The following is a 12,787-nucleotide window of genomic DNA, read 5'->3' as shown; positions in this document are numbered from 1 at the left end:
CGGTTCTCTGGACACTTTCAAGAGAGTGTTAGATAGGGCTCTTAAAAATAGCGGAGTCAGGGGATATGGGGAGAAGACAGAAACGGGGTACTGATTGGGGATGATCAGCCATGATCACATTGAATGGCGGTGCTGGTTCGAAGGGCTGAATGGCCTACTCCTGCACCTATTGTCTATTATCGATTGTCTATTCAGTCCTCTTTAAGTCTTACCCTTCACACTTTACATCTATGCCCACGGAGGGCCCGCCGCGGGCTAAGGGAGTCAAGACCGTCCCATCAACGGAAGGCTCGACGCCCCCAACCCCGGGAGGACATAGAGGGGAAGAGATTGAACTTTTTTTTCTCCTTCCACCACAGTGAGGAATGTGGAGGAGTCACTGTGGTGGATGTTTATGTTAAAATGTATTTTGTGTGTTTTGTTGCTATTTATTGGTATGACTACGGCAAATCAATTTCCTTGTATGTTGCAAAACATACATGGCTAATAAAGTCATTATGATTCTGATTACGTTTTTTGTCTCCCCCTCCCCTGGGATCAAGACTGTGACCAATCACCTTATTTACGTGGATGTTGCCAGGACTCGAGGGCCTGAGCTATAGGGAGAGGTTGAGCAGGCTGGGATTCTATTTCTTTGAGCGCAGGAGGATGAGGGGTGATCTTGTAGAGGAGTGCAAAATCATGTCATAGATTGAGTAGATGCGCAGAGTCTCTTGTCCAGAGTAGGGAATCGAGGACCAGAGGACATAGGTTCAAGTTGAAAGGGAAAATATTTAATAGAAATCTGAGGTGTAACTTTTCCACACAGAGGGTGGAACGAACTGCCAGAGGAGGTAATTGAGGCGGGAACCATCGCAACATTTAAGAAACAGTTAGACAGATACATGGATAGGACAGGTTTGGAGGGATATGGGCCAAACACAGGAAGGTGGCACTAGTTTAGCTGGGACTTGTTGGCCGGTGTGTGCAAGTTGGGCCGAAGGGCCTGTTTCCACAGTGTATGACTCTATGACTCGATAATGCCCCTCATAATTTTATATGATTTTATGGTCATTGCTTAGCCTCCCGTGCTCCACGTAAGAAAGCCACAGCCGATCCAATCCCTTCTTATAACTGTAGCGCTCCAGTCCGAATGTCACCTTTAAGAATAAGGGGTAAGGCCATTTAGAACGGAGATGAGGAAAAACGTTTTCACCCAGAGAGTTGTGAATCTGTGGAATTCTCTGCCTCAGAAGGCAGTGGAGGCCAATTCTCTGGATGCTTTCAAGTGAGAGTTAGATAGAGCTCTTAAATATAGCAGAGTCAAGGGATATGGGGAGAAGGCAGGAACGGAGTACTGATTGTGGACGATCAGCCATGATCACAGTGAATGGCAGTGCTGGCTCGAAGGGCCGAATGGCCTACTCCTGCACACATTGTCTATCGTGTATTGTCTATTGTCACCCTTGTGAATCATTTCCAGCTTAATGACATTTATCCAATAGATGGGTGACCTGATCTGTACTCACCAACATTTGGTACCCTTCTAACGGGGAGCCCTAGCTCCTATACGCATTGACCTGACCTATGAAAGTAAGCATGCCACACACATCCTTTACCACCCATTTCATCTCTGTTGCCAGGAGAAATATATATGTCCCTCGAAACATATCCATGCACCTGTCCAAGAAGGGTTTCGGCCCGAAAGGTTGCCTATTTCCTTCGCTCCATAGATGCTGCCGCACCCGCTGAGTTTCTCCAGCATTTTTGTCTACCTTCATATGTCAAATACCTGCCTCAACTACTTCCTCTGGCAGCTCATTCCATGTACCCCACACACTCTGTGTGAAGCGTTTTGCCCCTCAGGTTCTTATTACACCTTTGCCCTCTCACCTTAAACTTATGTCCTCCGGTTCTTGATTCCCTTACTCTGAGCATTCACCTGGTCAATTCCCCTCATGATCTTATACACTGGGCACCATATCTGTGTATGGATGTGCTGGCTCTGGAGAGGGTCTAGAGGAGGTTTACAAGAATGATCCCAGGAATTAGTAGGTGAACATATGATGAGCATTTGTCGGCACTGGGCCTATACTCACTGAAGTTTAGAAGAAGGCGGGGGGGGGGGGATCTCATTGAAACATACAGAATAGTGAAAGGCTTGGATCGAGCGGATGTGGAGAGGATGTTTCCACTAGTGGGCAAGTCCAGAACTAGAGGTCATGGATTTAGAATTAAAGGACGTTCTTTTAGGGAGGAGATGAGGAAAAATTTCTTTAGTCAGAGGGTGGTGAATCTGTGGAATTCTTTGCCACAGAAGGCTGTGGAGGCCAAGTCAGTGGATATTTTTAAGGCAGAGATAGATAGATTTTTGATTATTACGGGTGTCAGAGGTCATGGGGGGAAGGCATGCGAATGGGGTTGGGAGGGAGAGATAGATCAGCCATGATTGAATGGTGGAGTAGTAGACTTGATGGGCTGAATGGCCTAATTCTACCCCTATCACTTATGACTTATGAACCCTCGGTCTACAACACTTTCTGACACTCTGACACTTGCTGTGTAAGCCCTTCTCTGGTGTAACTTACCTAGATAAAACACTTCGCACTTGTCCAAGTTAAATTCCTTCACACAACCCAAGGCCCACTTCTTCAGTTGATCTGGAGCCTGTTGTAATCTTAAATAACATGTACCAACAATGTTGGTGTCATCCAGAAACATTGGGGACTCAGAAGTTGAATGTCTTGGTTATAAGATAAAAGCTGAGACTTAGTTCAACTTTCGGCCTGAACTTGTGGCTGCCATTTTGATGTAGATGATCTTGTATAGGGATATCTGGGTGTTGCTCCAGTGGCCCATGGTCCTTTTGTGGCCATCTCAGTAACAGTCATATGATGAAGCAATATACTTTGTATGAACCATCTCAAAGTGGCATGGTGGCGCAGCGGTAGAGTTGCTGCCCCACAGCGCCTGAGGCCCGGGTTCGATCCTGACTAAGGGTGCTGCCTGTATGGAGTTTGTACGCTCTCCCCGTGACCTGCGTGGGTTTTCTCCAAGATCTCCGGTTTCCTCCCACACTCCAAAGACATACAGGGGTGCAGGACAACTGACTTGGTAAAATTTGTAAATTGTCAATTGAGTTAGATAGAGTTTTAGGGGCTAATGGAATCAAGGGATATTGGGGAGAAGGCAGGCACGGGTTATTGATTGGGGATGATCAGCCATGATCACAATGAATGGCGGTGCTGGCTCAAAGGGCCGAATGGCCTCCTCCTGCACCTATTTTCTATGTTTCTATCTACGTTTCTATGTCCCTATTGTGTGTGTGTAGGACAGTGATAGCGTGCGGGGATCGATGGTCGGCGCGGGCTCGGTGGGCCGAAGGGCGTTTCTGTTCTGTGTCTCTAAACTAAACTAATCTCCCCATCTTAAGATAAAGTCATCAGCACATGGATAGGACAGGTTTAGAGGGATATGTGCCAAACGCAGGAAAGTGGGACTAGTGTAGATGGGACATGTTGGCCAGTGTGGGCATGTTGGGCCGAAGAGCCTGTTTCCATGACGTACGACTCTGTGACTCAACCTGATATATATTTTCCAGAACGAGATGCTTTTTCATCTTCTACTAACAGAAATATAATGAAGAAGAAATTCAAAATGTGATTCTGTAACCAGTTGCTATCGATCCATGAACTGCATCATTTGCAAGCAGCAAGAAAATTACCAGATTGAGTTTTAAAGATGAAAAGAATGGATTTGTTCAGAGGTAATAAAATAAACCTAAAAAACTAAATGGAATATGTCTGTCATGCCTTGCTTATCAATGAAAATGCAATTGTGTATGAGTCACAATACATCTTTCTAGGCAGTGAAATACGGACAATCATTTAAATGCGGGATACAAAATGCTGGTGTAATTCGACAGGTCAGGTACCATCTCTGGGGAGCATGGATAGATGACGCTTCGGGTTGAGACTCTTCTTCAGACTGGGAATCTACATGAGGGGATCAGAATGTCAGCACAGTGGCGCAGCGATAGAGTTGCTGCCTTACAGCGCCAGAGACCCAGGTTCGATCCTGACCACGGGTGCTTGTCTGTACGGAGTTTGTACGTTCTCCCTGTGACCTTGTGGGTTTTCTCCGGGTGCTCCGGTTTCCTCCCACACTACAAAGACGTGCAGGTTTATAGGCTAATTGGCTTCTGTAAAATTGTAAATTGACCCAAGTGTGTGGGATAGTGCTAGTGTACGGGGTGATCGCTGGTCGGCGTGGACTAGGTGGGCCGAAGAGTCTGTTTCCATGCTGTATCTCTAAATCAAAGTAAAATAAAAACATTGCAGACCAAGGGGATTCTGATTCTGATATCCTCACATACCACATTATACGAAAACTATTAGAAAAATATTTGGTCCCAACGCCGGAGTTTCGATCATCCTGACGAGAGGGCTTGGACATCGGACCGTCGGTAATGGCAAGTGCGGAGGTTTCAAAGGCCCCAACACGGGTGAACAAAGAGGAAGATGACTGATCTTTATTACCTTCCATCACAGTAAGGAATGTGGATCCTACTGTGGTGGATGTTTATGTTAAATTTCATTTTACGTGTGTATTGTGTTCTTTTCACTTAGTGTGACTGTATGGTAACTCAAATATCACTGTACTTTAATTGGTGCATGTGACAATAAATGTGAACGAGCTTGGCATTGTGACGACACGTCCTCTTTGAAGTCCACTCCCCTCCCGGCTACAGGCAAATGAGACACAGCCAAGACCAATTAAGGGTCATTGGACCAATCAACCCAATCCTGCAGATCTGTCCCTTATAAACCCTAGAGTCCAGAGAGGAGGATGAGAGGTAGGAGTAGCATTCATTGTACCAGAATCGCACATCAAAGTAGGGCAGAGGATCAATAATGAGGTCTCAGTATACACAGGTGAAATGATTGCAATATTGTTAGCGGTACAGTGGGTTGAGGATACCAGGCCTTTAAGGACAAATATTTGTTCAGATTCAAGTTTAGCAATACAGAGTTTACAGCACAGCCATTCAGACAGTAGACCAGACATTTTGATTGAAATACAACAAACACTATTCAGAATTCAAATGATGGGGCTTACAGTCATGTTTTTATGGGTACCAGCACATATTGGCATTAGAGGAAATGAAATGGCAGATAAGGTAGCAAAGGAGGTAACAAAAAGAAGTAAGATTGATTTAAGTATTAACATAGGTAAAACTGAAATCAAAGACATTATTAAGCAAAGACTGAAGGAAAGATGGCAAAAGCAATGGGATGAAGAGCGGAAAGGACGGTGGTTCTACAGAGTCCAGAGGAAAGTGGGAGAAATGTGATGTGCAGGAAAAAAACAGAAAAGAGGAGACAGTAATTTCAAGAATCAGATTTGGACGCACTGGTCTGAACAGTACACTTTTTATAATAGGCAAGCATAATACAGGCAGATGTGAATACTGTGGGCAAGAAGAGACAATAGAGCATGTCATTATACATTGTGAGAGGTATGAGGAAGAAAGAAGACAAATGAGTGAACGATTAAGAAAAGAAAAAGTACAATTTGATTTAATAGATATTTTACAAAAGAATTCATATAAGTGCTATCAAATCCTAATGCTTTTTCTCAGGGTAACCAATTTGTTTGGAAAGATATAGGTTATTAGTATATAAGTTATAATGTTATTTGATCCACACTCCATACCAGTTGGTGGTGGTAATGCACTAAAAAGTTGTTTGCCAACCGCCAAAAAAAACTACATAGAAGTAGAAGAGGAGGGTGGGAGGAAGTTATGGGAGAAAACAAAATTGATGCTAAAGGGAAAAGGGAAAAGGGAAAAATGCCAGATCCTTGGGCTTGTCCCCAGATATAAAGGCCTGTTGGGTGAGTTCACTTTACTGTGTGGAGCAGTGTTTTCATTATTGATCTGATGTCATGACTATTGCAGTAGAATAGGTATTATTCTTCAACAATACTGTACCAAATGGATGACATGGTGATGGAGTTGCTGTCTTGCAGTGTTTGCAGTGCCAGAGACTTATGGTCAATCCTGACTATGGGTACAGTCTGTTTGCATGTTATCCCTGTGACTGTGTGGGTTTTCTCTCAGAACTTTGGTTTCCTCCAAAGAAGTACAGGTTTGTAGGTTGATTGGCTTTGTATACATGTAAAATTGTCCCTAGTGTGTGTAAGATGTGTGTGGGTTGCTGGTTGGTGTGGACTTGGTGGGCTGAAGCACTATCTGTAAATAAACAACAAACACTGATTAAACTATGGACTATGAACTGGCTTGGTTGCACTAGAAATATTTCTTTTTGCTAATATTTACTACTTAATTTATTGAACGTGTTTATTGTGTTAATCTGTGTTCACATACCTTGAATTGGTAGTAAAGAAAGCAAACTCAATGCTAGCATTTATTTCAAGAGGGCTTGAATACAAAAACAGGGATGTAATGCTGAGGCTCTATAAGGCGCTGGCCAGGCCACATTTGGAATATTGTGAGCAATTTTGGGCCCCATATCTGAGGAGGGATGTGCTGGCTCTGGAGAGGGTCTAGAGGAGGTTTACAAGAATGATGATCCTAGGAATGAGTAGTTTAGCCTATGGTGAGCATTTGTTGGCAATGGGCCTGTACTTGCTGGAGTTTGGAAGAATGAGTGGGGGGCCTCATTGAAGCAAAAAGAATAGTGAAAGACTTGGATAGGGTGGGTGTGGAGAGGATGTTTCCACTAGTCGGAGAGTCTAGGACTAGAGGTCATAGCCTCAGATTTAAAGGATATTCTTTTAGGAAGGAGATGAGGAGAAATGTATTTAGTCAGAGATTAGTGAATCTGTGGAATTCATTGCCACAGAAGGCTGTGGAGGCCAAGTCAGTGGATATTTTTAAGGCAGAGATTGAGATTATTGATTAATATAGGTGTTGGAGGTTATGGGGCGGCTGGACAATGGGTTAGGAGGGAGAGATAGGTCAGACTTGATTGAATGGACTTGATGGGCTGAATGGCCTAATTCTGCTCTTATCACATGGCTTGAGTAAGAATTTCATTGTTCTGTTTTGGGTACTTATGACAATTAAACACTCGTCTCTTCTCAACCCAGGAATATGGGGAAAATGGACATGTTGTACTGGGATGAAAGTTTGAGTAAGGTACAGGGGGTTGTGGGTTCTTGTAGCTATTCTGTCAGCTTCATTGTGTAATTGCAACCAGCTTTAGAGATTATGTGTGGAAACCGGGCCTTTGGCCCACCGAGTCTGTGCTGACCAGCGATCCCCACATACTAACGCTATCCTACACACGCACGGGGTGAATTGCAAAAGCCAATTAACCTTAAAACCTGCACGTCTTTGGAGTGTGGGGAAGAAACCAGAGCACCTGGAGAAAACCCACATAGTCACAGGGAGAGTGTAAAATACCATGCAGACAGCACCTATCTTTATAACTAAAAGTCTCATCTTGACCACTTCCTGTCTGTGCTGTATATTGATTTTAGAAAAAACGCTACCATATATTGCTATAATTTTTGGCCATCTTACTCACAGTCTTCCGCTGAGGCAGCCCCGAGGATTTTTCCGATCGATGAAAAATAAAACAGTTATGAATGTTTAAAAACTTGAGTTCAGCTGATTGGTCCTCTCGCCTGCCAATCACCATGCTGAAGGTAACGCCCCTTCCAGGGGGGGGCAGGACTATAAAACCCCAGATGCCTGGACACGGGTCAGTCACTCTGGAGATCGCGAGGGAGAGGCCACAACTGTGGTTCTGCTGTGTCAAATGAACTGTGAGTCTATTGAACTGTAAGTCTACCCTTTATGTGCTTTATGTGGTTATGTGCTTTATGTGGTTAACCCTTAATGTGCTTGCAATGAATGATTTGTTAGCCCTTAATGAAATGAAATGAGTTGTTTGGCCTGCCTTGTGCTTTTGCTTTTGCTTTGCCTTTGCTTTGCTTGATCTCACCTGAAATGAAAGCAAATGGATTGTATTGTTGGCTGGCCCCGCCTGCCCTGTGCTTTTGTTTTTGCTTGCCTTTGTTTTACTTGACCTCACCCGGAAGGAAAGCAAATGGATTGTATTGTTTGCTGGCCCCACCTCCCCTGTGCTTGACTTGACTTGAAATGGATTGACTTGACATGGAATGGATTGTTGGCCCTGCACTCACTGTGCTTGACTTGACTTGACCCACAACACCCATGTTAGAGCTCCAGAACCCCCCCCCCCCCATTGGCCACCAATATTAGAATTGGTGGAGAGGTGGAATATTGCGTTGGGGGACAAGCCCTCCCGTGTGAACCTGTAACCATAAACTAGTCTAGTAACCATTATTAATCTTGGTTCTCTGGTGCTGTAAGGCAGCAACTCTACTGCTGTGCCACTGTGTTGACCCTGTGATGTTATGGCTGATAATTTTCATGGTGTGGCCAGTTTGCAAAAGTATTTTTATAAAGGTTCTGAATTATTCAAAACCAAAAACATATTTACAACCAAATGTTTATAATGAGTGTTCAAAGGCACCCATAAGTGATTACATGAACAAGAAATTATTGCTCAGATAAGTGGTCATACAGTGTGGAAGCTGGCCCTTCAGCCCAACTTGCCCACACTGACCAACACGTGCTGTATTAGATCATTCTGAATTCTCAAGGACCCAGTTGCACTGATGAGTGACTGTGGCACCTGATGGATCACCAGGTCAACAGGATCTACCCAAGTTTATTCTCCTCTTGCCGGCCTGCAACCTGTTAAGGCAACTCCTTCAAGCCACCGGGCACTGTGAAAGCCCTGATTTTACACACTGACATGTGGGTAATGTGACTTGGGCATATAGGGTCGTACAGCATGGAAATGGGCCCTGTTGGCCCAGCTTACCCACGCTGACCAATATGCTCCATCTACGCCAGTCCTACCTGTATTTGCTCCACATCCCACTAAACGTTTTCGATCGATGTACTTGCCCTTTTGTCTTTTCAATGTTGTTCAGTACCTGCCTCAACTACCTCTTTTGGCAGCTCGTTCCATATACCCACCACCCTCTTTGTGGGGGGAAAAGTTACCTCTCTGGTTCCTATTGAACGTTGTGATAGAATCTGCCTTAACTACCTCCTCTGGCAGCTTGTTCCACACACCCACCACCCTCTGTGGGGGAAAATGTGGCCTCCTATTCAACCTTTCCCCTCAGCTTAAACTGACGTCCTCTGGTTCTTGATTCCCCTGCTCTGAATAAAAGACTCTACACTGTCTATTCCCCTCATGATCTTTGACACCTCTATAAGATCACCCCTCAGCCTCCTGTTCTCCAGGGAATAACATCCTAGCTTGCCTGACATCTCCCTATAGCTCAGGCCCTTGAATCCTGGCAACATCCCTGTCTCCTATTGAAATGACTGAAGAGGGAATAGCACACTGCAGGACATCACTGAATTTATGTGAGTATTAGCGCAAGAGACAAAACAGAGGACTGAATTAAATCACAGGCTTTATGCAACTTGCAGGTGGTTGCCAAGTTTGAGTAACATTTCATTTATCATTTGGATTGGATTGCCTTGGACATAGAAATGTGTATTTTGATTTCGGGGCACAAATAGTTTGCACCGCAGTAGATTTTAGTTTCAATTTAAAATAGAAATGTTGCTAGAAGTCATTTATATCTATCATGATGATTTGTATTGTGACAGTTGACTACTGTACTTCTGTGGGAGATGGTTTCATCTCTTTTCTATTTGCAGAAGAATTGTTACTTAGTTTAGTTTAGAGATACAGCGCGGAAACAAACCCTTCGGCCCACCAAGTCCGCACCGACCAGCGATCCCCGCACATTAACACTACCCTACACACACTAGGGACAATTTTACTTTTATACCAAGCCAATCAACCTACAGACCTGCAGGTATTTGGAGTGTGGGAGGAAACCGAAGATCTCTATGAAAACTCACGGGGAGAACGTACAAACACCGTACAGACAGCACCTGTAGTCGGGATCGAACCAGTGTCTCTGGCGCTGTGAAGCAGTAGCTCTACCGTTATGCTGCCCAGTTTATTTTTAGTTTCAAATTAAAATTAAAATAGAAATGTTGCGAGAAGTCATTTATGTCGCCGTTAAGTTAATGATATGTATTGTGAAAGTTGACTACTGTACTTTTGTGGGAGAGTTTTGTATTTTCTATTTGCAGTAAAATTGTAGTAATAATCTTTATATCAGCAGCTTGTGAGTTGAACTAAATAAAAGCCAAAATTGATTCTTCATTTGATGATCTAAACTAAAAAACTTATCCCAATGTCACCAAGGTAAAGGGAATTGGTGAAGCTTGGTTATATGATAATAAATTATCATCACAATTAAAGTGGGTGTGCTTAGTAAGTTATTAACCTCGGACAACGCCTGCTGATAAGTGTACAGACTTAATAGATGTGAGATATGAGGAGTGCAAATAAAAAGCACATCATCAATTCAAAGGCTCTTCACATACAGTTTGAGACTTTTTCCAAATATTTCTGCAGCTCGGGGAGCAACTAATCATATGGCACAATCTTTAAAGAGATAACAACTCTAAAATAACATGTTGGGAGTCCAGAACCAGGGGTCACAGTTTAAGATGTGCGGGGATCGCTGGCCGGCGCGGACTCGATGGGCAGAAGGGCCTGTTTCCGCGCTGTAGCTCTAAAACAAAAAATATATATTCATACTGCTGTGTTGTAGGCACGGCAACATGAGCTTGGCTTTCAATGGACAATAGACAATAGGTGCAGGAGTAGGACATTCGACCACTTAGTGTTTTACTGCCGCACACCTTCTGGCTGACTGCGTCTTCGTGCAATGAACCAGGGGCTGGGACGGGAGAGGAAGCAAAGCTGATGGGTCTCTGCTCCATCACGGGCCATGACAGAAGCTCATTGTCTCATTTCACTCTAGCTAGAACCTATTCACATGGGCAGTGGCTGCCACGACAGCATATTCAGGAGCAACTTGATGTGAACGACTTGCACACGAGCCAACGCAGAACTTATTATGTCTCGGAGCAAGACCACAGGGCAATGGGGGGGGGGGGGGGGGGGGGGAGGAAGGAGGAAAGAGGGATTACATATTACATTTGCAACTGGCATTATTGACCCAGAAACATTACAGTTGGGAGGGAGCATGCTCCGCCAGGTTTGCTGGAAAAACAATTTAATTTTATCAGCAGAGATTTTTCGAATGATTATTTAAGCCAAGGATAAAACGGGATTCTATAATGAATAGTTTTGAAACTTTGTCAACACCCTATACACATGGCGACTCTTGGCACACTGTATTAAATGCAAAACAAAAAGTTTCACTGTACCTAGGTGCATATGATAATAAAGTATCATCATTTTTCACAAAGGATGGTGGGCGTATGGAACAAGCTGCCAGAGGAGGTAGTTGAGGCTGGGACTATCCCAACCGTTAAGAAACAGTTAGACAGGTACATGGATAGGACAAGTTTGGAGGGATATGGACCAAACGCAGGCAGGTGGGACTGGTGTGGCTGGGAAACGTTGGCCGGTGTGGGCAAGTTGGGCCGAAGAGCCTGTTTCCACACTGTATCACTCTGTGACTATATTATCATCAATCATGTTCTTTGCTCGAGGAAGTTGATCTTATAGAGGTGTACAAAATCATGAGAGGAATAGATCGGGTAGATGCACGGAGTCTCTTGTCCAGAGTAGGGGAATTGAGGATTGGAGGACATAGGTTTAAGGTGAAGGAGGAAAGATTTAAATAGGAATCTGAGGGGGAACTTTTTCACGCAAAGAATGGTGGGTGTATGGAACGAGCTGCCGGAGGGGGTAGTTGAGGCTGGGACTATCGCAATGTTTAAGGAGCAAGTCGACAGGTACATGGATTGAACGGGTTTGGAGGGATATTGGCCAAATGCAGGCAGGTGGGATTAGTGTAGATGGGACATGTTGGCCGGTGTGGGCATGTTGGGCCGATGGGCCTGTTTCCACGCTGTATCACTCTATCACTCTACAACTCCAAGTTATTATTAATTTGCTCCATCATGCTTTCTGCTCAAGCTTTCTCTAGTTGCTTGCCGGTCACAAAATCAAATATTTTATTTCCTTGTCTTTCCTCTGGTTCTTTTGGCAAATTCCTGGAATCGAGTTACCAGCTCTCCTACCAATAGTCATAGCGTGGAAACGGGCTCTTCAGCCCACCGGGTCCGCACCAAACAGCGATCTCCGCACATTGACTCTCACCCACTCACCCACTCACCCAACAAACCTGTACGTCTTTGGAGTGCGGGAGGAAACCGGAGATCCCGGAGCAAACCCCTTACGGTCATGGGAAGAACGTACAAACTTTGTAAGGACAGCACCCGTGGTCAGAATCGAACCGGGGTCTCTGGCGCTGTGAAGCAGCAACTCTACCACTGCCCCACCAGGCCAGCTCCAGTTGGGGTGGAGGCAAATGTTCTGGTCAACAGTAGAAAGAATTTGATTAGAATGCAGAAAGTAGAAAATGATAATAATAGGTTTAGTGCCTAAACAATCATAATTAATGCCCGAGGGCAGATTGTAATAGAATTTTGCCGTTGCCTGAATGAAAGTCATGTGAATTATTCAGGAATATTCACACAAAAATGTTTTTCATAACATTCACGCTAATCCCAATTTTTTTTTTTTTTTAAATCTCAGGACCATTTGAAGGACTGATAATAGTCGCTGATATAGTTTACAAGCTGGACAGATGGGATTATAGATATTAACATAAATAATGTTCCTTAATTTTTTCAGTTTTATTCAATACATCATTTTTGACAGGTGGTAATTCT

The sequence above is a fragment of the Amblyraja radiata genome, chromosome 4 (genome assembly GCF_010909765.2).
Source record: "Amblyraja radiata isolate CabotCenter1 chromosome 4, sAmbRad1.1.pri, whole genome shotgun sequence".
Taxonomy (NCBI): Eukaryota; Metazoa; Chordata; class Chondrichthyes; order Rajiformes; family Rajidae; genus Amblyraja; species Amblyraja radiata.
The sequence above is the reverse complement of the archived record's forward strand: the minus strand, read 5'-3'. Positions refer to the sequence as shown.